This window comes from Haemaphysalis longicornis, unplaced genomic scaffold, assembly GCF_048455015.1.
Source record: "Haemaphysalis longicornis isolate Haplotype H1 unplaced genomic scaffold, Haemaphysalis longicornis Haplotype H1 scaffold_6, whole genome shotgun sequence".
NCBI lineage: Eukaryota > Metazoa > Arthropoda > Arachnida > Ixodida > Ixodidae > Haemaphysalis > Haemaphysalis longicornis.
The window spans coordinates 143,423,106-143,451,018 of record NW_027526407.1 but is presented as its reverse complement, the minus strand read 5'-3'; the positions used below and the strand labels follow the sequence as shown (position 1 = coordinate 143,451,018).

Genomic DNA, 27,913 nt, shown 5'->3' with positions numbered 1-27,913 from the left:
TCATTTTTGTGCTCCCCATTCGGGCTCCTCCAGGTCCACTTCCGACTCTCCCGTTTACAGAAGAAGGTATTCATTATGCGTAGGTTATTCCGTTCTGCAAACTCAACTAGTAGGTCCCCCCTGCTATTTCTACAGCCCAGACCATAGTTCCCAACTGCCTTGTCTCCAGCTTGATTCTTGCCTACTTTAGCATTGAAGTCCCCCATAACTACAGTATACTGCGTTTTTGCTTTAGCCATTGCCGATTCCACATCTTCATAGCGGCGTTCCACTACTTGGCCGTCGTGGCTGGATGTGGGCGCGTAGCCCTGCACCACCTTGAGCTTGTACCTCTTATTGAGCCTAATTACAAGACCTGATGCCCTTTCGTTAATGCTGTAGTATTCGTCTATGTTGCCAGCTATGCTTTTATTGACTAGAAATCCCACTCCCAGTTCTCTTCTGTCCTCTAGACCACGGTAACATAAGACGTGTCCATTTTTCAGCACCGTAAAGGCTTCGCCTGCCCTCCTAACCTCGCTAAGCCCTATTACATCCCATTTAATGCCCTCTAATTCCTCGAACAACACCTCGAGACTTGCTTCGCTAGATAAGGTTCGCACGTTAAACGTTGCCAGGTTCAGATTCCATTGGCGGCCTGTCCGGATCCAGTGATTCTTAGCACCCTCTGCTGCGTCACAGGTCTAACCGCCGCCGTGGTCAGTTGCTTCGCAGCCGCTGGGGACTGAGGGCCGAGGGTTAGTTGGCGTATTCATGGGAGGTTGTGGCCGGTACTACACCAGGGTGGCCAATCCTGCTCTGGTGAGGGAGTGCATTACCGGCAATGGTCGCCGGGGTCAGGCCGCACCCCAAGCCCCTTTGTGCAATTCCATCAATACGCGGATATTTTTTTTCTTTTTTTTTTAATCCGGTGGGAATTGTCCGGCACCGGGATTCGAACCACGGTCCTTCTGCACGCGAGGCGAGTGTTGTACCTCTACGCCATCGCTGCATCCGTAGCTGTATAGCACCTGGCGAAGAACATGTCTCTGTTTGATGCCCAGAGCCGCAGCAAGCACACCGTAGTAGGAATCTTTGCGCACGCCTTGAACGCCGCCACGTCAACCCTTAGGGATAGGGTAGCCGGAGGTTCATCATCATCAGACTGTCTACGCCCACCTATCCCGGTCCTGTGCTTACTTCGACCAGTTTATACGCGTAAACTTCTTGATATCATCTTCCCCTCTAACTTTCTGCCGTCACTTACGACGCCTCCCTTCCCTAGGGATCCACTTTTTTACACTTTATTGACCAACGGTTATCTTGCCTTCGCATTACATGCCGTGCTTAGACCGAATTCTTAATTTCTACTAATAAGTCCTTAGCACGCGTTTTTTTTCTTGACCGCTACGCTTTCTTCTTGTCCCTTAATGTTACACCTATCATCTTCCGTTCCATTGCTCACTGAGTCATCCTGAATTCAAGTTGAACCCTTTTAGTGAGCCTCCAAGTTGCTGCACAGTAGGTGGGTACCGGTAAGATGCAGCTGTCCTACACTTTCTGCTCGGAACGCCGACGTGGACCAATATCCCTGGTTAACCTTGAAGGGCTTTGAGAGCGACATGTTCGATAGTATCTTTCACTTCTAAGTATCCGCTCATGACCGGTTGCCGGTTTATGCGTGCACGGGTAGGGAGTCGAGGGAGAAGGGGCACGCGCAGCCAAAGGTTTCATGCCCTTACTGATGACATGTTCGCTGTGTTGGCGCGAGGTTCAACGTGGCCTTCAAACACCGCAATGCGACCGGTCCGGTTTCCTCAGTGGTAGAGTGCAGTGGGTCGGCGTGTTACACAAACAATAAGATGCGTACTACGCGGGAGGGAAAGAGGCAGCTCCACGTTTGTCCGCTAGGATAAAGATCTGGTGTTTCCCAATTCCATTCAGGTAATTGGCTAGGAAGTATGTTTGGTCGCAAATTACAAGCAGACGTGGTTTGTTTCCCCCAGGTCATCCATTTTCGCCGAGTAAAATGGCACTGCTCTTTTCGTGGGAGTATCCGTTCACCCTTTTCGGTATCCCAAGTGTAAACGTTGCTATTCATGAATAGTTTTTCGAAAAGTAAAGACACTTTTTTCTTTTTTGTTGAGGTCTTGTTTCGAACTTGCCCACAGTTTACTTCTGACGTCTCGCACTTTACGGGAACAATCTTCACGAATGGAGAAATCTTAACCTTCTAGCTTATATCCTTGCTTAAGAATCGACATCACGTGCTTTGCGTCTTGTAGCTTAAAAATAACTGGTCTAAATTTGTTTGGTTCTGGTCTACCTATTCGATAGATGCGCTGAATCCTAACTGGTTCTAGCTCCAGTATGCATTGAATTACTATTTCTTTGTTGACAACAAGGTCAAGTGTGCCAACCTATTCGATAGATGCGCTGAATCCTAACTGGTTCTAGCTCCAGTATGCATTGAATTACTATTTCTTTGTTGACAACACGGTCAAGTGTGCCATTGGTCTTGTTTTCATTTGCCGGTAACCCGTGTATTATCAGGTTTGATCTTCTAGTATGGTTTTCTAGCTGATCAAGTTGCTTTTCAAGTTGCTGAATTAGGGCACTCATAGAAGCTATTTCGGTTTGGCAAGCAACAACTGTGTCCTCCAAATTCGCCAAGGTGTCCCATTTTTTCGCTATATCGGTTAGTCACTTTTATTTTATGTCCTTTGTGTCAGCAGCTATACTTTCTAATTGTTTAACGATTCTAGCCAAATCAAGATCAGGATCTGCATCAATATCTGCCCCCAGAAGCAGTAATTGCCGCAATAAGCCAGAAACATCATACGACACACTACAGACATTGGGCACGACAGCATCAGTAAGAACGGGTCGCTTGAGCGAAAGCATTTTCCGTAAAGTTTGCTCACCTGTAGAAGAAAGACAAAGGGGTTTTCAGATCACCGCATACTGGCTGTTTCCCCGTGCCCAGTGGCCGAGAAGTGAACAGGACGTTCATATATAGCCGGAATGCGCAACGGCGCCGCCTGGACAACCCGTTGTATCAGTGATGCACACGTGGCTGATAGCTGCAGAGGCAGAGGGTTCGGGAGTGAAGTTGATGGCCGGCAAGGCAGGATGGGGTTGGTTGCGGGGCGGAGCGCATGGGCATTTTTCACTAGCAGATCGGAAGGCTGGGCAAAAAGGGGGCCCAGCAATCCAAGGAACTGTAGAAGGATGACAAACGGTTTTCGCACCACCGCATTCTGGCTGTGCCGCCGTGCCCAGTGCTCTGAATATCCTTGGAGAAATTCTTTCTGGTTGTCTGACGCCGTTCCTTATAGGTATTTTACTGCTCTCCTTCCTACGTCATCCTAATCCTACTCATCCTAACATCATCATAATCTCCAAGAAAGGTGACATGAAGAACTTGAAAAACTACTGGCCGATCAGCTTACTGTCAGTCGTCTACAAGGTACTTACCAAGGTAATCGCTAACAGAATTTCTGCAACCTTAGATTTCAGTCAACCTAAAGAACAAGCAGGGTTCCGCAAACGCTATTCAACACTGGACCATATTCACACGATCAATCAGGTGATAGAGAAGTGCGCTGAGTATACTGAACCCCTATATATAGCCTTCATAGATTATGAGAAAGCATTTGACTCGGTCGAAACCCTAGCAGTCATTCAGGCATTACGGAACCAGAGGGTAGATGAGCATTATGTAAGAATACTAGAGGATATCTACAATGGGTCCACAGCTACCATCATCCTCCATAAGGACAGCAGTAAAATACCTATAAGTAAGGGTGTCAGACAAGGAGACACAGTCTCCCCAATGTTATTCACAGCATGTTTACAAGAAGTATTCAGAACATTGGATTGGGAACAGGTGGGAGTAAGGGTTAATGGAGAATACCTGAGTAACCTCAGATTTGCTGATGACGTTGCCTTGTTAAGTAACTCGGGGGAGGAATTGCAAAGGATGCTTACCGCACTGGACAAACAGAGTAGAACCGTGGGCCTGAAAATTAATATGTAGAAAACTAAAGTATCGATCAATAACCTCGGGACAGCACAGTGGTTTGAGATAGGTGGTGAGGCCGTGGAAGTAGTAAGCGAATGTGTCTACTTAGGCCGAGTTGTGACCCCGGATCGCAATCATGATGCAGAGATAATTCGAAGGATAAAAGTGGGGTGGAGTGCATTTGGTAGATCTTCTCAGATAATGAATGGCAGCCTACAATTGTCCCTTAAAAGAGAAAGTGTATGACAGCTGCATCTTACCGGTACTCACCTACGGGGCAGAAACTTGGAGGCTCACTAAGAGGGGTCGACCTATATTGAGGACGACTGAGCGCGCAATGAAACGGAAGATGATAGGTGTAACATTAAGGGACAAGAAGACAGCGGAGTGGGTCCGGGAACAAACGCGTGTTAAGGACATATTAGTGTAAATTAAGAAGAAGAAGTGGACGTGGGCAGGGCATGTAATTCGAAGGCAAGATAACCGTTGGTCATTGAGGGTAACAGAGTGGATCCTTAGAGAAGGCAAGCGTTGCAGGGGGCGGCAGAAAGTTAGATGGGCAGATGAGATCTAGACGTTTGCGGGGATAAATTGGTCGCAGTTGGCACAGTCCAGGGGTAATTGGAGAATAATGGGGGACGCCTTTGCCTCGCAGTGCGTGTAGATAGGCTGGTGATGACTGCTCTCCTTATGGAGGACGATGGTAGCTGTGGAGCCATTGTAGATATCCTCTAGTAGTCTTACGTAATGCTCGTCTACAGCCTGATTTCGCAATGCCTGAATGACTGCTGAGGTTTCGGCGGAGTCGAATGCTTTCTCATATTCTATGAAGGCTATCTATAGGGGTTAAGTATATTCAGCGCATATTTCCATCCCCTGATTGGTCGTGTGAATATGGTCTATTGTTTGATGGCCTTTACGAAACCCTGCTTGTTCATTAAGATGACTACAATCTAAGGTGGCAGAAATTCTGTTAGCGATTACCTTGCTAAGTACCTTGTAGGTGACTGACTGTAAGCTGATCGGTCTTTAATTTTTCAACTCTCTTTATTGCCAGTCGTCGACATTATATAACAACGAACACACACAGGATATACAAAATCACACGTAGCGCTGCCAGTCTGGCTTATGTTGTCATTATCACTTAAAATTCCGTTAGTGCCATCAGGGTTCTACCCTTGACAGCAACTCAGGAAAACAGTCCTTTGATTTCTTACTTCAACGAATTGCGAGATACTCTCAATGAAATATGGTTTTAGGGGCCTCGCGTCCACGTCACCGTTGGGCCAGGTCATTCGTGTACTCAAAGTGTTGTGGACGGCAAACAACATGACCATATCGCAGGACACCCCTTCTTTGCTGTCCACGCTCAAAAACCGGACGCCGTGGGGATACAAAGTAAATTCCTTGTGGATGGTCCTCTGAAGGACGTCTCACAAAAAGATGGTGGCCCAGCAATGCAGACATTCGTGCTCTATATTCCCAGGCTGCTTGTGAATAGAGCAATCGACTCCCCAGGGTGCAAACAGTCCTCTTTCATGCGTCCAAGTTTTCACTAAGACTGTACCTGTATGCAACTATAAGAAGAAGGACTTTACTCCTGGATTAACTTGCATTCTTTGCGCACGTTTTAAACATCTTGTCCTGGGCCTTCGCAGTACAGAGCTCTGTACATCGGGGCCTGTAATTTTCAAGTCCTTCATGTCACCTTCCTCACTGAGTGGATGATGTTTGCGTATTTTAAACATTCCCGCACACTTCAGGTCATTAGGCATTGCATATGCAGGTTTGCCAGGTTTTCTAGTACAAATTGCCCGCCATCATCGAAGACGTCTGCTGTTATCTGATCCTCACCAGATGCTTTGCCCCTTGCACTTCGTTAAAAGCCTTTTTCACTTCTGTCGTTACTGGTGGGATGTCTACCTGTTCTGAGCTTCTTCCTAGCTAGATATCATAATGGATGTCGAGGCACCTGTACAGATCTCTGTCGAACTGCTCGGCTACATTAACTATTTTATTTCCGTGACGGCATTGCCTTGCTTGTCTTGAAGTGCGCACATCTGATTTTCCCCCATGCCTAGACGCCTCTTCACTGCTTTCAGTCTGCCTCCGTTCTTTACAGCATGCTCACTCCTCTGCATATTGCACTTCCGTATGTCAGCTGTCTTACGACTATTAACTTCGAAACCTCGGCCAGTTTTATTCTGTCAGCTGCGGTGGAGACTGTCATGCTTTGCCATTTCCTAATTAAATATTTCGCCTCCTGCGAAAGTTTATTAGTGTCCGGTCTCACGATCCTAACACCGGCTACTACTGTACACTCCGTGATAATGCAAGATTGTTGCCCGCTTCCTGTCTCGTAACCCCTGCTTCCTCTGTTCAAGCTGAATATCGGTTCTGCAGCGCGACCCTTGATACTTCAACTTTCCGTCTCACTGTTAGCTCATTGATCGGCATCTTTCGTACCAGGCGTAGATTACCTGTAGTTTAAGATAAGGTTTGCGGGTGTAATAACAGTAATTTAGGTTTATAATTGCATTTAGGGACAGGATTAGTATTCGAAAAAATAATGTTGCTGGAGAGGTTTAGGGAGCTTTAATCTGTCCTAATCCAATGTAACATGCCTGATTGAATATGAAAGCTACCTGAATTTATTTACGCTACCTTATTTCACCCTAATCTCACCAAATATACCCTAATTGTATCGTCAGCGGGAGGCACCAGGTTTCGAATCCTGGGCCGCCGGATACCCAGCGGTTTCTTTAAAGGCCTATAAACGGTACCTCCCTCCGGCGAGGTCGTTTCGTTCCGGCCAAAATCATTCCGGCGGCCGGAACGCCCGGCGGATGGCGGGAGGGGTTTAAACGGTCTCTCCGGCACACCGCGCACTCCGGCGCCGCTAGAGCCATCTTATTGGCTGGCGAGTCCAACGACGTGCGTGCAATGCTTTTACTTTTTTTTTTATTAATGCGTGCTCGATTCGAAGACGTTTGTTGTGTACTTTCGGCGTTGAGAGGCCGCGATGTGGATTTACGCCAACTTCAGTAGTGTGAGAGCAGTCTGGAAAAACTAACATGACCTGGGCAATGGTCGTGCTTGCGCGAGAAACGCGCAGCGCCCCGCGTCGTATGTTGCACCTGGGCGTCAATATTTGTGTAAAGCACAAAGCTACATAACAAGGTGCCAGCCGGCGCCCGCGCGACTGCATAAAAGCCAAAAAGCCATCGTAGGTAAAAACTGTCGGCAGCTGATTTTAAGCAACGCACGTACATACCGCGGTTTGCTTGTGCATGTTTACGCCATTTGTTTAGATACCCTTATTTATCATCGCTAGGTAGCTACTCCAGGATACTGATTATTAAAACCAAACAAGACGCGGATCTCGTTAGGGGCGAACGGATCTGATAGTACAGTGAAGCGAGAAGTGTCTAGTTCATATCGTAGCATCGCCCCCGCTCCCCCGCCGACCTCCCGCTTGTCATATTCGACCCGTAGCCGTAGGACACCGCGGGACGCTGCCGCTTCCCATCATTTATTTAGCCTCCGCAGGAATTTAGATCAAGGGTCATAATATAGTTTTAAACCTACAATTTCATTACCCAACAGCACTTGCGCAAGTTTATTCAGCTTAGATTTGAAGTGACCCCAGTTTGCGAACTGTAGTGAAGCAATATTCAGTCAACTGGGGTGGGTGGATCGCCATATCCCCCCCTTAACAACAAGTACCCATCTTCCAGCCTCTATTACGTCGAGTGATCAATCGCTCCCATCACAACCACTCTCCTCCCGACTTGATCCTAGCAGTTGACCTACGCAAGGCTTTTGATCGCGTTAACCAATCTACCATACTAGAGGAACTGGCGCACGCCTACCCAATACCAGGGCACAAATCTGGATCCGCAATTTTTTGAACGCTCGGCCAATACGACTTCAAGAATCTCACCCAGGCTGGACTCCTCGCACTTACTACCTTGACCGCGGGGTACCTCAGGGATCCATACTTTCCCCGATACTATTTAATCTCGCCATGGTAAGGGTCGCTCGAAATCTCGAACGTGACTCTGCTGCACGATTCACAATATATGCAGACGATGTAACCATATGGACTGAATCAGCAGACTTTTCATGCTACGAAGACATGCAAACCGAACTCCAAGCCGCCGCAAATAGCCTTGAATGCTCCTTGGCTTCTCTTGGTTTGGAATTAGCCCCCGAAAAAAACGAATTCTTACCTGTATTTGGCCACAAACCCCCTCCACACTATAACCTTCCACTTCTTCTCGCCGGTACTCCTATAACAGCTAGTTTTCAACCCATACGACTACTCGGAACCCCAATCGGACACAAAAACAGCCCGTCAATATGGTTACAGCAGCTGAAAGCTAAATGGAAAACAATTCAACATGCCATACATCACCTCTCGAACAAATTTGGTGGAGCAAGCCAGAAGGCAACCCAAACTTTAGCCCACGCCGTCGCAATTGGTACCATAACTTACGCAGCCCAAACCTACGACCTCAACAAAACGGCCATGAGAACGCTTCAACACCTGCACCGAGCCACCCTTCGCACCATCAGCGGACTACCAAAACATACTCGTCTGGAGAACTTGCAAGCTGCAGTTGCTCTTCCCCCACTGGAAAATATAATTAAAGAGCAAGTGAATCAATCCCTTCATAAGCGCACATTAACTCATCAAGGTGTCTCTATCATCGCCTGGGATAATCTGAAGCCGCCTGAACCCCCCGACATCCCATCGCCTCTCGCTCCGTGGAGCCGCCCTTCTGTCACGGACTCTACGGCCACCCATCCCGTCCCGCGCAACGCCCGCCGCGTCCGCGCTGTCTGCATCAACGCTCTCCGAAACAGTTAACTCCCCAGTGAAATCGACATTTACACCGACGCGAGCATTTCTCCTCCGCTAGTTGGCACCGCATGGGCTTCTCCTGACCTCCCTTCCATCCAAGGCAATCGATCCCTTAATATTCCATGTGCTACAATCCTCGAAGCGGAACTCCATGCTATTGTTCAAGGCATAGACTACCTCATGTTTGACTTTCCCTCCTTCGTGCCTTCCCAGATACGCATCCTGACAGACTCTTTTGAAGCCCTACAGACTCTAAAATGTCCTACGTCAACCAATACCATCGCCAACAAAATCATTCATCAGATCTCCATCCTGAAATCTAGCGGCATTCATGTTCGCATCGACTGGTCACCTGGACACGAGGAGTCATCACCGGGGAACCAGGCAGCCCACTCGGCTGCGCGGGAGTGTATAACCTCTAGTCCTCCGCTGCTACCCGACTTGGCTCCTCCTCCTACTGAGACATTACCACCAGCGATACAGCTTCTACATTACAAAAAGGAAAAAAAAAGACCGCCTCAAAGCCCTGACTCCAACCGGCTTTTTATCCGCCCTGCCCCCGCTCCCAAGATCAGCCGAAATTTTCATAAACAAATATTTTGCTAATGCTATATGAGACCTTCCGTAAATGGTACACCCCGTCTCTACCGCCTCGATGTCCCTTCTGTGCCTCCCCCATTCCCGCCAATCTCCAGCACCTAATTTGGCACTGCCCGAAGTTCGCGCGCTACAGAACCTTCAAGCCTCCTCCAAATACAGCCTCTCTTTACATCGACCCTCGTACACTGGAACCCTCCATGCTGGCTTTAATTGCACACTTTTTCCTAAAAAGCGGTCTAGCGCGAGCAGTCTAGAGTCGTGAGCCTGCTCTCCTCACCCCACGCGGCCTCTTCAGCATTCTTAAGACGCCCACCTGTTTTGGGTCGAACTGTACGCATTTAAGATGTCCCAAGTTACAACCCCCCCCCCCCACCCCTCCACTTCCCCTTCCCCCACTTGACGTAGAGTCTTCCTGCCACAATAAAGGCTACCTCCTCCTCCTCCCTCACACAAACCCCTAACAACTCCACAATTCCGTAAATATTTTAAAATGACTGCAAACCAAGCAGCCTCATCAAGAAATGAGCATGACTAAGCCCTAGGAATACGCATGTACGCTCCAAACGAAAAATATGACGCGTTGGGTGCGCGCAACACTTTCGAAGAACAAATCAAGGCGCAAGCCGTGCAACACACTGCGCACCTAGAGCAACTCACCAAGATAGCCGCGAGCAGACACCTATTAGACAGCCTGCGCATTTTATACGAGAAGACCGTCGGCGACAACATCTCCACCCCTGTGGAGAGAGCTGCGAGTCCAGGAACTTGAGGAAATCTGCACGTTGTTTGTATTGACACAGCCACGTGGAGCTATGGTTTCAGCCGCTACTGACTGCTCGAGCAAAGTTCTTGACCCCTGCTCCACCCAAACACCCGAAGGAGGACGAAGAACTGGCCTTTGCCCTAGCCCTATATAGCAGCTACCCAATTGCGGAAAATGATTAGCGATTCCCATCAAGCGATCTGCAAAAGGAAGATTTTCCAGCGGAAGGCGCAGGGTCTTTACCCGCCACGAGACGAACCAAAACACCAGACCCCCACACATGTGGCACTACAAGGCAACGAACGGGCCAACGAGGCTGCTCGAGATCTCACCCACCACAGACAACTCGAAGGATCGCGTCTGTACTTGCCGAGACGTGCTTGTTCACTACAAAGGGGAAAGACGAAGCCACCCGGCTGCTGACCCGTCGCTCACCAAGAAGCAAGAAGTGGCGTGTAGACGTCTTTAGATGATCACTTATCCTAACCCAAGGCTCTACTGCCCCTTCCATTTGGAAATACACAACGCTGGATGTAAACACTGGCCTAAGCTTGCGACCTCGGCTCGCATGCTATGGGAACGCCCCAGTATACAGAGCTGCTCGAGATCTCACCCACCAAAGACAACTCGAAGGATCGCGTCTGTACTTGCCGAGACGTGCTTGTTCACTACAAAGGGGAAAGACGAAGCCACCCGGCTGCTGACCCGTCGCTCACCAAGAAGCAAGAAGTGGCGTGTAGACGTCTTTAGATGATCACTTATCCTAACCCAAGGCTCTACTGCCCCTTCCATTTGGAAATACACAACGCTGGATGTAAACACTGGCCTAAGCTTGCGACCTCGGCTCGCATGCTATGGGAACGCCCCAGTATACAGAGACATGGGTTCGAATATTCGAAAGGAACATTTATTATCACTAGTAAGGAGCAATGGGAAACAGTGCCGCACAGCGAAAAGCCTGAAATCCAACAGTGGGCCATCCAAAGGAAGACATCACCAGGAGCCAAGGCATCTTGGCTGTCGTCTAGAAGGCCACAGGCCTGAATAGGCTTCCCCTTTCGACCGAATAAAATTATTTTCTCCTCCTCCAGACCGATCGGAGTTCTAAATTTTCTAAACTAGCCATAGGATTTACTTGAAGTGAATTTAATGGTGCAAAATATCATGAGCTAATTGCTAATTGGGCATATTTCAGAAAACTTCAGTGACAGAGAAGGATAATAGAACACTCGAAATAAATTTAGCAAAACCCAAATTTAATGTCCACATGTGCCTAAATGCCTAGCTGTCAGTTGTACCACTGATGACGGCCTTTTAAGGTTGGAATTCCAGAAATGCACCCAGCATTGTTTGCGAAACAGAGACTACAAGTTTAAAGTGGTATGGGAGCACAAAGGGAAAAGCACGTGAGCGTTGGGGTGCAAAAAAAAACATCTCTTGGTGCAACATCATCCACCCACCAGTTACGTATCCAGGATTTTATTTCGGGGGAGGATTGGGGCCAAAAAAGGTAATGGCAGAGCATGAAAGGATGAAAGTGTACAAAAAAAATACAAGCCAGAGCAAGAAATTCATTACAAAGAAAAACGGCTTTGTTATTTAACTCAACAGCCCGCACAAGCACTGTTTGAATTGCCTGCACAGTGGAAGAGCAGATATCACCCTCATATCGAAGATCCACAAACCTCCAAGGACTACGCCTGTACCTCTTCTGTTGGCAAAACATTTGAACACTTGGTACATACACCAATCACCACGCACCTTGAACAAGCGGACAGTATCCCTATGCCATGTTTGGCTTTTGTACTGGACTGTTCGCTCAATGCGCGCTGTTACAGCCAAAAAAGGCGAAGAAAAAATTCTCGAGGCTCCGTTACATCACCTCTCTTTTGCAATGCTAATTACTCCACTCACCCATAAGACTTCACCAAATCTCAGACCTTCATTACACTCTCTATGCCGACAACATCATACTGTGGACAATTCAAGGTCAGTTGGAGCCGACACGACACCCTACAGCAAGCTATAGATACAATCAACACGTATCTCATACCAAAAGGGCTACGCTGCCAAGCCGAGAAGTCTGCACTACTGATGCTTCGCTTACGCACGCGAGAAAGACCTGCCGAAGCCCCATCAAATTCTAGTCTGGCGATTCAAGACACTCCTATCTCCCAATTTCTGTTCTGTGTAATCTTGGCGTTCTTTTACATCATGATGGCCCGAGTGCTGCCCTTTGCCTCCAACTCACTAAAGCACGTTCGCAACTTACTTGTCTCACTCAACGTCTAAGACACCAACACGCAGTACTCAGAGAGGATGACTCTTGCAAGCAAGCTCAAACAGGCCCTGCTGCTTAGTCGCATCACCTACAGGATGACTTATACTCCAGTTGAACCGCCTGAATTAAGAAAATTTGATATGTTAAGGGGGAACATGGGTCTCTGGGACCAAAAAATTGCCCAAAAAAGCATATTTTTAGGTATCACTTTTCTCTTGATTTGCAGTTTTTCCTCCACGAATTCCATATGTGGAACAGTGCCACCGACTTGTAAAAGCCATAGAGGCTGGATTTTAATAAAGAAGTAATTATTTTCCCATAATTCCACACTTTTTGGCCTCGATCGGTATCGCAGATACAAAATTCTCGAGAGGTACTATCGGCGTCAAAGGAAACGCGAACAAATATGAACCTGAACACACAAATAGCGCGATTTCTTTCCATGCAAGTTAAAATGACGCGTCGCTTAGTTACAAAAACAAAGTTGGAAAAAGTGGATTTCCAAACATACCAATAGCAAGCCATTATATGAACTCTATGAACAGTACTTTTCAATTTTGCACGTTCTGGTTCATATTTTCATGTTCGAGTTTCATTTGACACCGATAGTACATCCCAGCATGTAGTGCAACAAGAAATGATAATTTCTTTCGCACTGTGACGCTGAATGAGTAAACCATGCGATATGGGAAGCAGATTTTGCATTTTGTGTTTCAGTAGTTGTTTAATTAGCATTATTTTTAATTGGTTAGCAGTAGTAGTTCAAACCTAGAAGTTAGAATTGGTGTAAACTTGTATGTGATTGCAAAACAAGAAAACTGCTTCCCATGTTTCATTCTCCACAACTTCTGGTATCTATTCATGTCTTGCTGGCAATCTTTTGTTAAATAGTTTTATTTCTACTAGTCTCAAAAACAATCAAGGAATTGTTTTAATTAACACAGAAACTAGTTGCCTCACATCAAAACTAATTAGATACTTGAACTCAGCTAAAAAAACTGAACAAGCCTGTGAAGTTTCACCATAATTGGTTGGAAAGCAAAAAAAAGATGTTTCTGGAACCAGTGTGTTTCCTTAAATGGAAAGCCTACAAAACGACCCTTCACCTGCCCACCTTTACACCCTCACAAAAACTCTTGGGCACCCACAACACAAACTCACACACGTTCACCTTCAACTTGCCACCTAGCAAAGCAGAAAAATTGGCCCAGAATGCAATACTGCACCGGCTAAGGAAATGATTACACACATGCTGAAGGGGCATGTTGTGTTGGCTATTGAAATGAACTTTACATGAAGTTTTGTTCACCACGCATAAAATTAGAGGTAGAAACCAGCAGGAGGAGCAAAAACACTTTTCTAGACAACAATTAGTGTAAGTTCTACTCCTTTTCATTCAACTTAACAATTTTAGGCTTTCATATTTCCCAAAATTTTAACAACTGAAGGTTGCAGGCTGACAAAGGTTGATTTTCCTTGCACTTAAACTCAACATTAAATGCACATCTGTAGGTCTGTACATGCTTTATGCCAGATTGACTTCTATCTATCACCCGAGACAAACTATGTCACTGCGATCGCTAATCAGCTATAGTGTCAGCTCTCAGATTTTTTTTATTAAAATTCGGGATTGGATGGGAATAATACACGTCTAAAATGCGATCCCAGTACGCATCCCCGTCGCCAGTGTGTTTTATGGTTCCAGGTGAAGGTGGGCCTTGTGAATGCGTTGTGGCTTTCTACTTAAAAAACACGGACAACTGGTACATGGAGCTCAATGTACAGTGATTTCGACATTGCTTGGCACGTAAAGAGGGTCGACATTATGGTAGTAACGACAGGGTAAAATGAATATTGGCATGACGACATACCAACTCAGGTGGATTAGCCAGCAACGACTACAGCTGTCCTCAGAACCAATTGGCTGTTTCACATACCCACCCATAATTCTCACAAACCCATTGGCAGATGCAGAAGCCCAGCAGACACACCGCAATGGAACTTTCTTGGCTATACCCATCACACGGCAAGATGCTAACACGATACTCTACCGAGCATGTAAACAAGCTACAGCCTTGCATTCGTTTGGCCTGCAGAATCGACATGAACGGCTTCACAGGCTCGATCCAGAGCAAAAGGTCTAGCTCGCTCACGCTCCTCGGCTTCGCAAAAGTCAAGAGACATTGCTACACCGGCTGAGTCTTGGAGTAGCATTGACCTGAAAGTCTCCACACAATCGGACGCGAGGACTGCCCGGACTGCCACTGCCTTCTGTGTGGTTGTCCTGAAACTATCGAACATTTGCTTAGCGCTTGTCCAAAGTACTCTAGTGAGCGAAAGATCCTTGAGGCAGCGGACACTCGCCCTCTGTCCGAACAAAAGATTTTGGGCACGTGGGCTGGGAACAGGAAACAAAGCCTAGCCGTTAAAGCCCTGCTTATATTTCTTAGCGACTCCTCTGTGGATTCTCGGCTTAAGGTTGCTACAAAATTTTACTGCAGAATAACGTCTCATTTCTTTTATGGAGGATAATTTTATGGTGAAAAGTGGACTGTAATAATCTGATTCAGCGTCCCATTGTACGTGAGGCGTTTATTGGTTGTACTGTTTGTACATAGTTCATTTGTCGATTTCACTGTCATTCCTCATACCTTCTATATTCATTCCGTTCTCTTTTTGTCTCCAGTTCCATTCCCCCAATGGGAAATAGCAGGCCCAAGTACAGTTTCTCAGGCCAGCCTCTTCTCCCTTTCAATAAACATTTACTCTCTCTCTCTCTCTCAAAAGGTGACAATGACAATGACCGCTGTTAGAAGCTCATGGCCAATTCCCTTACTCGCATAACAAACCAAATTCTCACATACCGACACAGTGGGACTGGCGACTGATGATGAAAGGTGCTGTTAAAATTGACAGTGAATTCCCCAGTTTCTATTGGCTGTGATGTGAGCATACCCACTTGAAGGAACACTCTGTGGCATTCTTCTTATTTATTTATTGCACAATTTTGCCAAAGGGCATCAAAGTAACACAGGGATAAAAAAAAGGAAAGTGAGGGGATGCAAGCGGCTTCATGACCTACAGAATAGTGTATAGGCCAGTCTCGGCAAGAAGTTCCAACAGCTGCTTGTAGAGAAAACCACGCGTGCAATGGGATACTAGTGCTTTTGCAGTACAAAGCCATAAGAAATGCTTCGGTGTCCTCGAACTTCTTCTCCTGTCACTTACGCAACATATAGGTGTGCACACTTTAACACATTTAAGCGAAACAAAATTTTTGTCCATTGACATACACTTACAGGGCAAAGTGGAGGTAACCTGTCGCATCACTACTAGTAACAGTGCTATGTGCACATACAAGTTTACGTCAGGGTACTATTTTTGGGGAAAATCACAGGCCTATATGTTGTGGTGTACAGCTGACAATCAAACCATTCAAACTGATGGCCTAGTTTCATCACTTTTGTGGCAAATAATTTCAAAGCAGAAGCTGTTTTAGCTTATCACTGGACATAACTGTAGCTCTTTTCAAATAGGTACTTCTCTGACAGAATCTCTTATGATGAAAACACTTGATAATTAGCTCAGTTGTGGAAGTTGAAGCTATTTCAATGACATCTGAATTCAGTATGGGGAGGCAGCTTCGTGTTTATATCTGTCGCACAGTGATGCCAACAGTAGAAGCTTTCTACATGTTTTGCCCACAGGAAAGCCGGAATAGGATGTGCAGTATACACTGCAGGCGAACCGGGAATATTCTCCTGCTAGTGCTACCTTCTTTGTATGCCTTATTTTCCTCACAAGATATAACCAATTCTCAGGACTGATCTAGGCAAGCTAAAAAAGTACGCAGTGGAACAGCAGATAACCTGTTACATTCTTTACCACAGATTAACAAGAAAAATTTAAGCAATGGGGAAAAAATATACTGCACTTGGTTAGGAGAAGAAAATGTATGTATGGCTATTCAAGACTTCATTCGGGTTCATGTTTAAGTGACACACAAGAACTAAGACCACAAATGTGACAATTAGCGCCCATAGATAGCGGGCTTGTAGTGTTGTGATTGGCCTGCGGGGGGAAAAGTGCATGGGTGATTACCAGATTGAGGGCACCAAATGACATTTACTGCGGATTACCAACAACAAATGTTCTGACTCCTTTGTCGTGAGCCAGTAAATGCTATTCTCTTTTTTTGGTTTAGTTCCAGTTCAGGTTCGACATGCTGGAAAATGTTTGGGTTGGGTTCACTGAAAGCAATGTTTACTGCTGTACGGTCAGACCCAATCCTCCTGTGCTCACAATGGCCTGCAACACAAGAAGAGCTACTCGCCGACGGGATCCTGGCACCTCCTAGTGGTGCGAGAAAAATTGTTCTTCTGTAATTCATGCTATGCACGACTACGCCACAGCTGGGCATCGGTACTGTGCATGCACTCTTCACCGCACACAACAGCATTATTTTTGCCCGAAAATGTGACAGTCGACCGAGCTGTACGTGGTGAGTTGCCCCCAGTGTCAACGCAACAAATGCATCACGACTGCTCAGCCGGGAAGACTCCACCCTGCGAATCCCCCTCCCCCTTTACCAGTTTAAAAAGTGGGCATAGATTTGATGGTCCCTTTACCTCGGTCAAAGAATGGGAACCATTGGATGATCGTGTGCATCGACTACCTTTCACGCCATAATGAGACAGCTGCATTGTCATCTGCAACAGCTGCCAAAGTGACGAACTTCATTCTCAGTCGCCGTATACTCATACCTGCCAGGTTCTCGAGATGGCATTAGGGAGCTCTGACAGGGGAAGGAGGGGAGGCTAAGGGATCGAAAAATTAGTAGCAGCAGAGTGCAATTATTTACACTGCTTCGTCCAAACAACTAATGAGGTATGCACCACTGGTCAGATGCTAAATCTTTGGCGGGGCTGACGCCACCTTTTTCAGGAAGTGCTGGTAATACTGTAGAGCGTAACAATGTTCGTACCTGTGACTCCTCGCCAAAAGAACGTGGCTGAGGGTTGTGTTAGACATGATGATGATGAAAAAACGTTCACTGCGCAGAGTGGAACGTGTTACGGCCGCTCGCCGGTAGGATGGGTGCTCGGAACTGGGTGCAATTTTGCTTTACTATACTGAACTGCCTCTCACATTTCGCGTTTCTGTGTTACTAAGCAGCTTAATTTGCACGCATGGCCGACTACGCTTTTTAAACTCCTCACTTATCACAATGTCAGTCGCTGTAGGATTGTATTAGACTGTCGGGTAGCTCCGGCGCAATGTGTCCAAACTGGGAGAAAGGTTTGGCCTGACACGGGTGTGTATTCGGGAGATTTTCGTTTCGGCCGTACAATCGTACCAAACCATCAAAATTCCCGAGTCTCTCGGACAATTCGGGAAACCTGGCCGGTATGGTATACTTCAGCATGGCCCACCTCATCTCTTCATCAGTGACCGTGGGCGCCAATTCACTGCTGACGTCGTTAAGGAGCTACTTCATCTGTCTCATTCTCAATTCTGCCATTCAGTGCCATATCACAAACAAACAAACAAACGGTCTCACTGAGTGGACCATCCAGACACTCACTAACATGAGTGTCATGCCTGTTGCTTCTGACCACAACTGGGACTACATCTTGCCGTTTATTACCCATGCTTACCACACTGCCAAGCATGAGACAATGGGTTATAGCCCATTCTACCCAGTTGACGCACGTGTTCCCCCAACTACCTCAACACCATCTTTCCCTTTTTTCATGACGAGGCCAGCCTATCAAACACCCTCTGCGTTGCTGAAGAAGCTCGGAAACTCACTAGTCTCCACATACTGCCGTCACAAGACCGCTCGAAACTCCGCTACAACAGCTGACATCAGGAAATTCGTACTCGTGGGGAGACTTGGTTTGGATCTGGACACCTCAGCGACTGCATCGACTGTGCAAAAAGCTGCTGTCACATTAAGTCAGCCCATTCGTGGTGCTTGACCGACTTAATTGTCTGAACTATGTCATGTTCAGCTTACTGCTTAAGGACAGCGTAGTCACAGAACTCAAGTGGCTCGCATACCTTGCTTGAAACGCTTTGAACCACGTGACACTCACTGACTTGCAGAGAGGGCTGCATCTTCGATGGGGGAAATGTTATGGCCTCCAGGGCCTTGCGATATTGGCCGCCTTAACTTTTGACACCAGCGAGAAAGATGTCACTTTACAATACTGAGGAAGAAGACGATGAAGCTGGCTGGTAGCGCGGTCCGCCATCTTGGCTCGCCACCCCTTTGTAAATAAATGATTTTTTCACTGTAATGATATCTAGGTGGCTAAGCAGGCTTTGACAAGTGGTCTTGGGCAAGCAAGAATGATCCAGCTTCGCACCAAGCACTAGCCGAGATAGCATTCCACTCTTAAAGGGGCCCTGAAAGGCATTTTGAGCACACTAAATGAACTAGCGCAACCGTTAAATTGGGTCGTCAACGTCCTCTGTGCCAAGTATTACTATTCTACGCGCAGCGGAAAGCTCACACTTTTGTTGCAAAGTTTGTCGTTTTTTTCTCACCCTTTCCTTCGTGTTTTTGGACGCCGCCATCTTCACATGTCTACATCATCGATTCCCAGATGTTCGTCATGAGCTAGACATCCTGCTATTGGGCGGCTTTTCACGCACTTCCGGCGAAGAGATGAGTCGTCTGCTCAGCGTCGGCTCGCCGGCTGATCTGCCAGCGGAGTGTCGGTCGGAGTGCTTGGACATTTTACGACAAACGAAACAAGTGTAAACAAACGCTTAACCCTTCGTATTGAATGCAACACGGCCATAACACGACATTGATATTCTGTTACCTGAGTATGTTCCATAAAGAAAGCGTTGAAGCCCCGTGGCACTTCTTTCGTGCAATCGCAGAGAACGCCCTCAGCCGAATGCCCGGGTTTGATGCATACATTTTATTCAACTTCAAAACAATCCAGAGATGCGTTTCTAACGAACACAACGTCACAACATGCGTTGAAAGTCTGAACCACGATTGACAGAGGATGGGTTGCCTCCTGCCCGTCGTAAATTCGGTACTCACCTCGCGCGCGCTTTGCGGGGACGAACAGCAAGTCACTTAACTCTGGCGCACAAGCCGATGGCTTTTAGCCACGCACACTGCACATACCCCATGCGAGGTTGAGTCGTACGTCGCTCGAGAAAGATAATCCAGACCATGGGAAGCACTATCCACCCGCAGAAGCACAGCGGCGCATTTCATCGCGAAACAAAGGCGTCCACAACCAACGCCACAACACACACACCATCGCCTCCTGTAATGCCAAACGCATCTCGCACTTCCCAATGGGAATGAATGATACGCCTGCAGTGCCCACATGTCGCGAGGTGGGGCCCCGAGCTGAACCGGGATCACGGAACCGTAACTGACTTCTAAGCGGTTTGTGCCTTGTTGCCAAGGCAACCGATGTTTGAGATTGTCAAAGAAATGGCGCTCGCTCCAGCGCTAGAAAGCTCAGAGCCGCGGCGGAGAATGTTTTGCCAACGTTGCCGCTCTCCACCACGCGTCGCCCCAAGCTGAACTGGTCACATGATTGAAGCGTTTTGTGCACGGGTTCTTTTTCACGCGCCGCCGGCAGGAATTACCACCGCCGCAAAATAAGACCCGGCACCAGCGGGGCCACATCTGATACGGCGCTTTTTGGATAAACAGTGCGCGGTGCATCAAGGGAACGAGCGCACTAATGTGCTAATGTCCCTCGATAAACGCCGATCGAGGGACTTATGAGCGCACGACCCTCCCCGTGCGGCTGCGAGTTCGCCGCCGATAAAAAGTCATGGGCCGCCAGCAACGTACACCGCGAAAGGGCAAGGCGAGGCCGCCGCATGCATGCGGCCAGATTTTTCGTTCGCTTTTCCAGCCTTGAGCGGCGGAGTGCGGGATTCATGGTGTCAACAAAGCTTGCCCGTAGCAGACGACAGTCTGATCAGCGATAGCGGAAGTACGTCACCGCTGCGGAGCGCAGCATCATGGGAGGCAAGGCTCGCGCGCCGTCAACAGCGGAGAGTAAGTCGAAAGGAGGAGGAAACGCGAAGCGACGATAATGCGCGGTTTTTTATTTACGATTTCTCAGCTAATACTCATCGCTTTAACAAAATTCTTGCGGGAGGAGATTGCAAATACATTGCTTTATTTTGGTAGATGTACATCCATGTATCGGCGGAAGGTATTTCAGGACCCCTTTAACAGTTATGCTGAAAACGATAATTGTTTCAACTCGAACAGCTGGGTGAGAGAGAGAAGGAACTTTATTTGAGCCCAAACTGGTAGAAGGAAGGGGGTGACAGGGAGGAAGTCACCTAGCCTTCCCCGTTAGATGGCGGCCATGAGCCCGTGGGCCCTAGCGGCATCTTCCGCCAGCTGGACGAGTAGTTGTTGTACGTCGGGGTGAGAGCTGAGCAAGGCGGCCTCCCATTGCTCCTGAGTCCTGATGTTTAATTCTCTATTAGGGGAACGAGGTTTCTGTGGGCATGCCCATATGATGTGTTGTAGGGTGGCTTTGTCTGCACACCACTTGCATCTGTCGGAATACGTGTCTGGGTAATATCGGTTGTAGAGAACAGGGTTGGGGAAGGTGTTCGACTGTATTCGTCTCCACGCAACCGACTGCCATCTGTTGAGGGCAGAGTGTGGTGCAGGGTACTTGAGGCGACTCAACCTGTAGTGGTGTGTGATCTCCCTGTACGTGGCCAGCCTGTCTCTGCTGCCCGTGAACGTAGGCCCGATGTCTCCGTCGAGGTCAGCCTGGTTGCCGAAATCTCGGGCTGCCTCGTGAGCCAGTTCATTCCCCGGCAGGGACGAGTGCGCTGGTGTCCATACAAGGCGAACATGCCTGCATCTGTCGCCAATAAACGTAGAAAGAATTTTGGCCGCTGGCCCGGATATTCGTCCCGCCAGGAAGTTTCTTATTGCTGTCTTGGAATCAGACACAATAATTTTGGCTTCCGTGCTAGCTATTGCGAGCGCAATAGCCGCTTCTTCTGCCACCTCAGGGTGCGTCGTCATGATTGTGCCCGAGGTCACTGAGTTTCCTTGCTGGTCTACTACGGCTACGGCCGCAGCCGGTCGGTCGTGATAATCCGCAGCATCCACATAGAGGACATGTGGGTTCCCGCACAGCTGCCGGTGAAGTGCAGTAGCTCTGGCGGTTCTTCTGTCTTGATGATGATCCGGGTGCATATTTCGTGGTATGGGAGAACAATGGATGTATGATCGAGTGCTGTCATCCAGAGAGCATTTGATACCGTGTTGAGAAGCGAAGGGGATGCGCAGGGACCTTAGAATTGCGCGGCCAGTCTCGCTGCACGAGAGCCTGTGCAGCTGTGCCATCCTTTGTGCTTCTACTAGCTCTTCCAGGGTATTGTGCACCCCCATTGCTTGGAAGCGCTCCGTGGATGCCATGACGGGTATTCCTACAGCTTGCTTGTAGGCTTTCCGGATGATGCACTGGAGCTTCTCTATTTCTGCTCTTTTGAAGTTCAGAAAAGGAGCCACGTATATGATGCGACTTATAATAAAAGCATGAACCAGGCGCAGTAAATTTGCCTCCTTGAGGCCGTGGTGTTTGTTAGCTATGCGGGCTATCCTACATACATATGGCGGTGATGAGCAGCAACTTTTGAAAACTATTAAGGACCTCTACATTAAAGAGGGAGACCCAGAGCCGTTGCCAGAATACACTGATCCTGAAAACTCCGAACTCGACAGGCCTCTAACGGAGGCTGAAATTCGAGCTGCACTAACGAATCTCCGGACCAAATCGGCGCCTGGCCCGGATGGAGTCACGAATAAACTGCTGACTAACTTGGACGATCCTTCCATAGCCGCCCTCACACGGTACATGAACCAGTGCTGGGAACGAGGGCAAATCCCGCCCGCCTGGAAAACAGCTAAGATCTCCATGATACCGAAACCGGGCAAGGAACTCAAGTTGGAGAACTTACGGCCTATTTCTCTTACGTCTTGCCTGGGCAAGCTTCTGGAGCATGTGGTGCTGAATAGGTTGTACAAGCACATGGAGACAAACCACTTGTTTCCTCACACGATGGTGGGTTTCAGGCCCAAGCTTTCCACGCAAGACGTTATGCTGCAACTAAAACACCAGATCTTGGACATTCAAGGTTCGGACCTTGACACTAGAGTTATACTTGGACTGGACCTCACCAAGGCATTTGACAACGTCAGACACGATGCCATTCTATACAATCTGGCCGAGCTTGGAGTCGGGCGCCGTGCCTATGCATACATCAAGGACTTTCTGTCTCATCGCACGGCACGTCTCACCCTGGGAGGACTTGAATCGGAGCTCATTCAAATGGGGAGTCAGGGCACACCACAGGGATCCGTACTGTCGCCCTTCGTCTTCAACGTCGCCATGATCAAGCTGCCTCCACTCCTAGAGGCTATTCCGGGAATCCAACATAGCCTCTACGCAGATGATATTACAATCTGGGCGACTGGAGGCAGTGATGGGGACCTGGAGGAAAGGCTGCAGCAAGCTGCCGATGCAGTCCACGCCTACATCACCCCGAGAGGTCTTGCTTGCTCACCTCAAAAATCGGAGATCCTTTTCTACCAACCTCCCAAACAGGGAAGAAGAAAGAAAGACGTCCCGAACATTCAAGTGTATATACAGGGCAGCCTGATTCCACGCGTCGAGTGCATTCGCGTACTCGGCCTTCGTGTTCAAGCAAATGGAGCCAACACAGCTACTGTATCGACGTTGAAATCTAGTGCGGAGCAAATCAACAGCTGGGTACAACAGTGGGTGTGAGGGCCATCCTCAAAATATCACTCACCGAGTTTAAACAATAAATACGGCATAAAGCTGCATTATCGCAATTGACCATGCAACTGCCAAGTGCAATCAGCAGTGTTTTATTGACAAACCAAACCAGAGCTTTATATTTATGAGCGACGGTATAGCTATTGCTGTTACATCAGCATAGCTATTGCTGTTACATCTGTCAGAAGTGCATTGGGCCACCACCACGCACATCACATGGAAAGTTGACAACTCAAAATTCAAGTCTGCTTTTATCAGGTTGTTGGCACTGCTCACGCACTTGTAACGCTCATTAATGTCCAGGTGGCAACCGAGGAGGAAACCACTTTTGATGAAAAATGTTTCTCAGTAGGAGTGTGTTCAGACATGACGGCCAGAAGGCAGCCGAGCAATCATGATCCTAGTGAAAGGAGTCATGAGGACAAAACACAAGTTCGATTCATTCGAGAGATTGCCTCGTTAGAATCATAACGCCACCACTGTTAACGCACACTTCGCTTAAATAAGCTACATAATTAGGAAAAAACGGAATGGCCATGCGACCCACTAGCTCATTTCCCGCAACAGAACCTATGATGTCATATGAGCCCAGCTGTGCGATTGGCCGAGGACGGAAAAAGCAAACGCAAATTAGGCACGGCTTATAAGCTTTAGGAACGAACTATTTGCGCTTAAGTGTAATGCATATTCATTTTACAGCAGTAAGAATGGTGCGGTTAACAATGGAAGTTACGAAAACGCACGTAAGCATAGAAGTACCGATGCGCACTGCTGTTGGTACTGGGCGCACTATGCTTGTTTTATGTGCACAGCACTCCGCCATTTTGAAGTTGTCTTACAGGACACTGGCCGATTGGCGTAAGCGGCGTTGTCTTACTTGACCCTGTTTGTCGAGGATACCCCAGGTTTCACGAGACAATCACTTTTTACGGTAACGAAAACAAGCCAGGTGCAAATACGCTCAAAAACAAAGCAACGGCGGACAACGGTTCGTGGATGACTATAGTAACGCCACCTGGGAGGGCCGACGGACAGCAAGGCCGCAAACCCGAATGACGCAGTGGAATTTCGCTTGAATACACGCGCTTATGACGTCGTTGCTGAAATTACGAAAACCTACGATTTGGCGGGAGAATCAAAATTTTAAGCTGAATTGATAATTTTTCAGTCAATACGGCATCATTTGATGCCGGACAAGCGGTGGGGGCACTATAAAACACGAAATCTTTCGAATAAAACAAACTTGTATTCTGTCTTTATGGCTCCTTTGTGTATACAACGGCCGTTCCCTTAATTTGAAGTCACAGAAAGAAGCCAAAGTGCCCACTCCTTCAATTAAGCACAGCAATCCCAAGGCAGACACAAAGCAGGAACACAGAAGACTACACGAGGTTGCAGCTGTGCTATGACGATTCCTAAATGGCAACAAGCCAACTTTTTCCATTTCATTAATGTCGGGAGCAAAAGTGTGGAGTCCACACAAGTGGCGGCCAAAGTGTATTGCAGGGCCATCATGCGAAAGAGCTTCTGCTGTTGACACACTGGTTGTGCGTCCCATTTTAACTGCATGCACCTTCGTTGGCTCGCCTGAGTTGATACGCTTTTAGAACGAAAAAGGACTGAGCTGTTTCGCTTCAGTTGCCCATGTGTCACACCTTCCCTAAGTGTTCTCCCTGAGCAATGATGAACGATGTAATTAGCGTGGAATGATATGCTGAACCAGTGGGCCGCTCTTGTTACTCCTTATCACGAACTCAAGCACACGACATGCTTCATTCAAACAAGGCCAGAGTATGCATTACTTTACTCTTGAGTCCCAGATGTATAGGAAGTGCAACGATGACTGAAGAAGACGGAGTAACAATAAAGAACAAAAACACAGATGACAATTAATGCGCACACATATAGCAACTGCAAATTCAGCCACTCACTGGGGCCACCTTTGAAAAGAGGCACAACATGTGCAGCTGAAGCAACACTGTTTCAGTCACTCACTCTGCTTACCAACACTGCATCAACGCATAGGTGCAAACTATGATGCGTGCAGTTAAAATAAGCGACACAGCCTTTTTCTCGGCAGCAGTCGCCCTTCCGCAAGGTGGCACTGCAGTGTGTTTTGGTTGGTACTGGCGTGGAATCCAGACTTTAGCTCCCGAAAGTACAGATTCGGCCATGTGGAAAAGTTATCGATTGATTTCAAAGAATGAGTCAGTTTCACACAAACACCAGTATACTCAGCAGGTGACGAGCCTATTGTATACAGCGGGTGTACCCCAGAAGCAACACAGAACAGTATATCTGCTTTACCCCAACGAGCGTGCACTCTGACTGCTTGAACACTCCTGACACAAACAAGAGCACACTCAATCAGCCTAGCACACACCCAACCCAGACAAATGAGTAGACTGAGTCACTCACTAATGCTTCAATACACGGCTCTCGAAACTCCTATTGTCAGCTGTTAAGAGAGGTTTTGCATAGTGTTGCTACATGGAGTTGCTACAAAGCATGCTACAGTTGCTACATGGTGTTGCTACAAAGCATATTCCTGCCTATGAAAAGCACTGCCCGTAGGATTACACCACCAGCGCCCGCACGCAAAACAGAACCCCTGGTAGCGTCAAACACAGACTTCGGCGCAAGCGTGCTGTTGAGCACTGTTTCGCAGTGTACATGGCGCTGTCGGCGTAAATAAATGCTGCCGGCTGCTGTCTGCAGCAATCTTCATTTAAAATAGTGCGCGCTTACACGAAATCTCGCGGTCAATGCTGCGGTGAACAGCATCACGGCAGCACATCACATACAACGTCCCACCGCAATAATTTCTTTGGCTCGCTTCACGGTGTATCACGGTCGGAACTTTTAGAAACCAGTGGCACACAAAAGTCGCCCGTACACAGCGCATCGGCGCGAGACCCTGGCCGTAGTCGTTGCCACACCGCTAACTCCCACGGACCACGGTCGGAACTTTTAGAAACCAGTGGCACACAAAAGTCGCCCGTACACAGCGCATCGGCGCGAGACCCTGGCCGTAGTCGTGCCGCACCGCGAACTCCCACGGACGCACACAGAACTGACCGCTAGCTGGTTTGTCACTCCTTGGTCCATTTTGGCCGATGGCGAGCACAAATGACGCTGTCAACTTCTTCAAACACACTCACGTACACCCAAAAACAAGGACAGGCCAGCCGTCACCAACATAAACATCGGGGTATGCTTGCTGCCGTAATATCGCGGCACTGCGGATCTCAAACTAAGCGCCGTGCAGGTATGCTTCCGTCTGCACAAACAAATGCTTCGTGGATTTATACCTCGATTCAAGCAGTCACAAAATAGTCGCGACGTACTATAAGCCGGTGCGACTATTTTCCTCCGCATCGCTTCGCTTGAGCAACGCCGCCATGTTGTTTAGCCTGAAACCTTCTGATAGCCCTGATTGGCCAGTAGGAGGTCGGTAGGAACCAATCAGAGCGTCGGATGATGGCTGGCGGAACGCGTCATCATCGCGGACCGGCAAAAAGTTGAAGTTGGCCAACTTCTGGCGGAGAGCGATTTTCGGCCGGAAGGCACCGCGTTCCGGCCACCGGAATGATTTTGGCCGGGACGGAACGACCCTGCCGGAGGTACCGTTTATGGGCCTTAAAGGGTACAAGCGTCCCCGTAGCGGCCCCTGCGGCTTGAAGTTCGCAGAACCCCGATCGTTTGACTTGTTTGCGCTGCTCAGCCGCACCCTCAGCCAGAGGTCAGTATGGCTGGCCCTGACCATCTGGTGACGACTGACGGAATGCGTGCGATGGGTAAGCTGCGCCGACAGCGACGTATCCTTCGTGGCGCAAGCACCAAACTGCTCAAGACAGCAACGGATCTCCTTAAAGCCGCCTAATCGACTCCGCACGACCTTCAGGAGGCCATTGACCTTCTCGAAATTAGGGAAACCGCGCTTTGTAAAGTAGAAAAAAAAGCGAGGTTCTCGACCACGATGGGGTTGAACGAGATTGCTTTGACGCATTGGCTTACCCAGGAACCTTATGTCATGCCATCAACCGCCTCCACTCTGCTTTGAACTCTCGGAAGGTGCCCGGCATAACAGCAACAACTAACGGCACATCAGACAAGCCAATGCGCCCTCATCCATATACTTTTTGAATGAACGACGTTCGGCAGGACGCACATCGAAGCGACCCCTTTGACGTGCGCTCACGTACATCGACTTAAAGTTATCCTTCTAAAGTTGCAGATCCCCATATTTAACAGTGAGCCACCTGAACCGCAGAGGTTTGAAAACAATTTCGAGGGTACTAGGCGCAAACACAGGGACTTGTCCGACATGGATCAGACATATGCGGTCGTTCACATCTATCAAGCTGGCGGTGATAGTTGGTTGTGCGTGAACGCAGGAAGCCCGAATGTCCTTCAACGCGCATTATGAACAGCGGATGGTCGAACCGTTTCGTTGTGAACCGGTAACCTTTATTTATTTTTTCGGTTCAGTTCCGGTTCGGGTTCAACGTGATCAAAAAATAACGGTTCGGGTTAGGGTTCAGTTCCGGCAAAAATACCGGTTAGATTCCGG

General features: G+C 48.1%; 1 long non-coding RNA gene across 1 annotated transcript in view; it reads right to left on the bottom strand.

Annotated features, from left to right (window-relative positions):
* The window catches only part of LOC144141169 (uncharacterized), a 29,244-nt gene extending 26,114 nt beyond the window's left edge, over positions 1–3,130 (bottom strand). The window contains exon 1 of the long non-coding RNA XR_013316455.1: positions 2,904–3,130. This is a non-coding gene — a long non-coding RNA (uncharacterized LOC144141169). The remainder of the gene's footprint in view (positions 1–2,903) is intronic.
* Between the last annotated feature and the right edge of the window lie 24,783 nt (positions 3,131–27,913).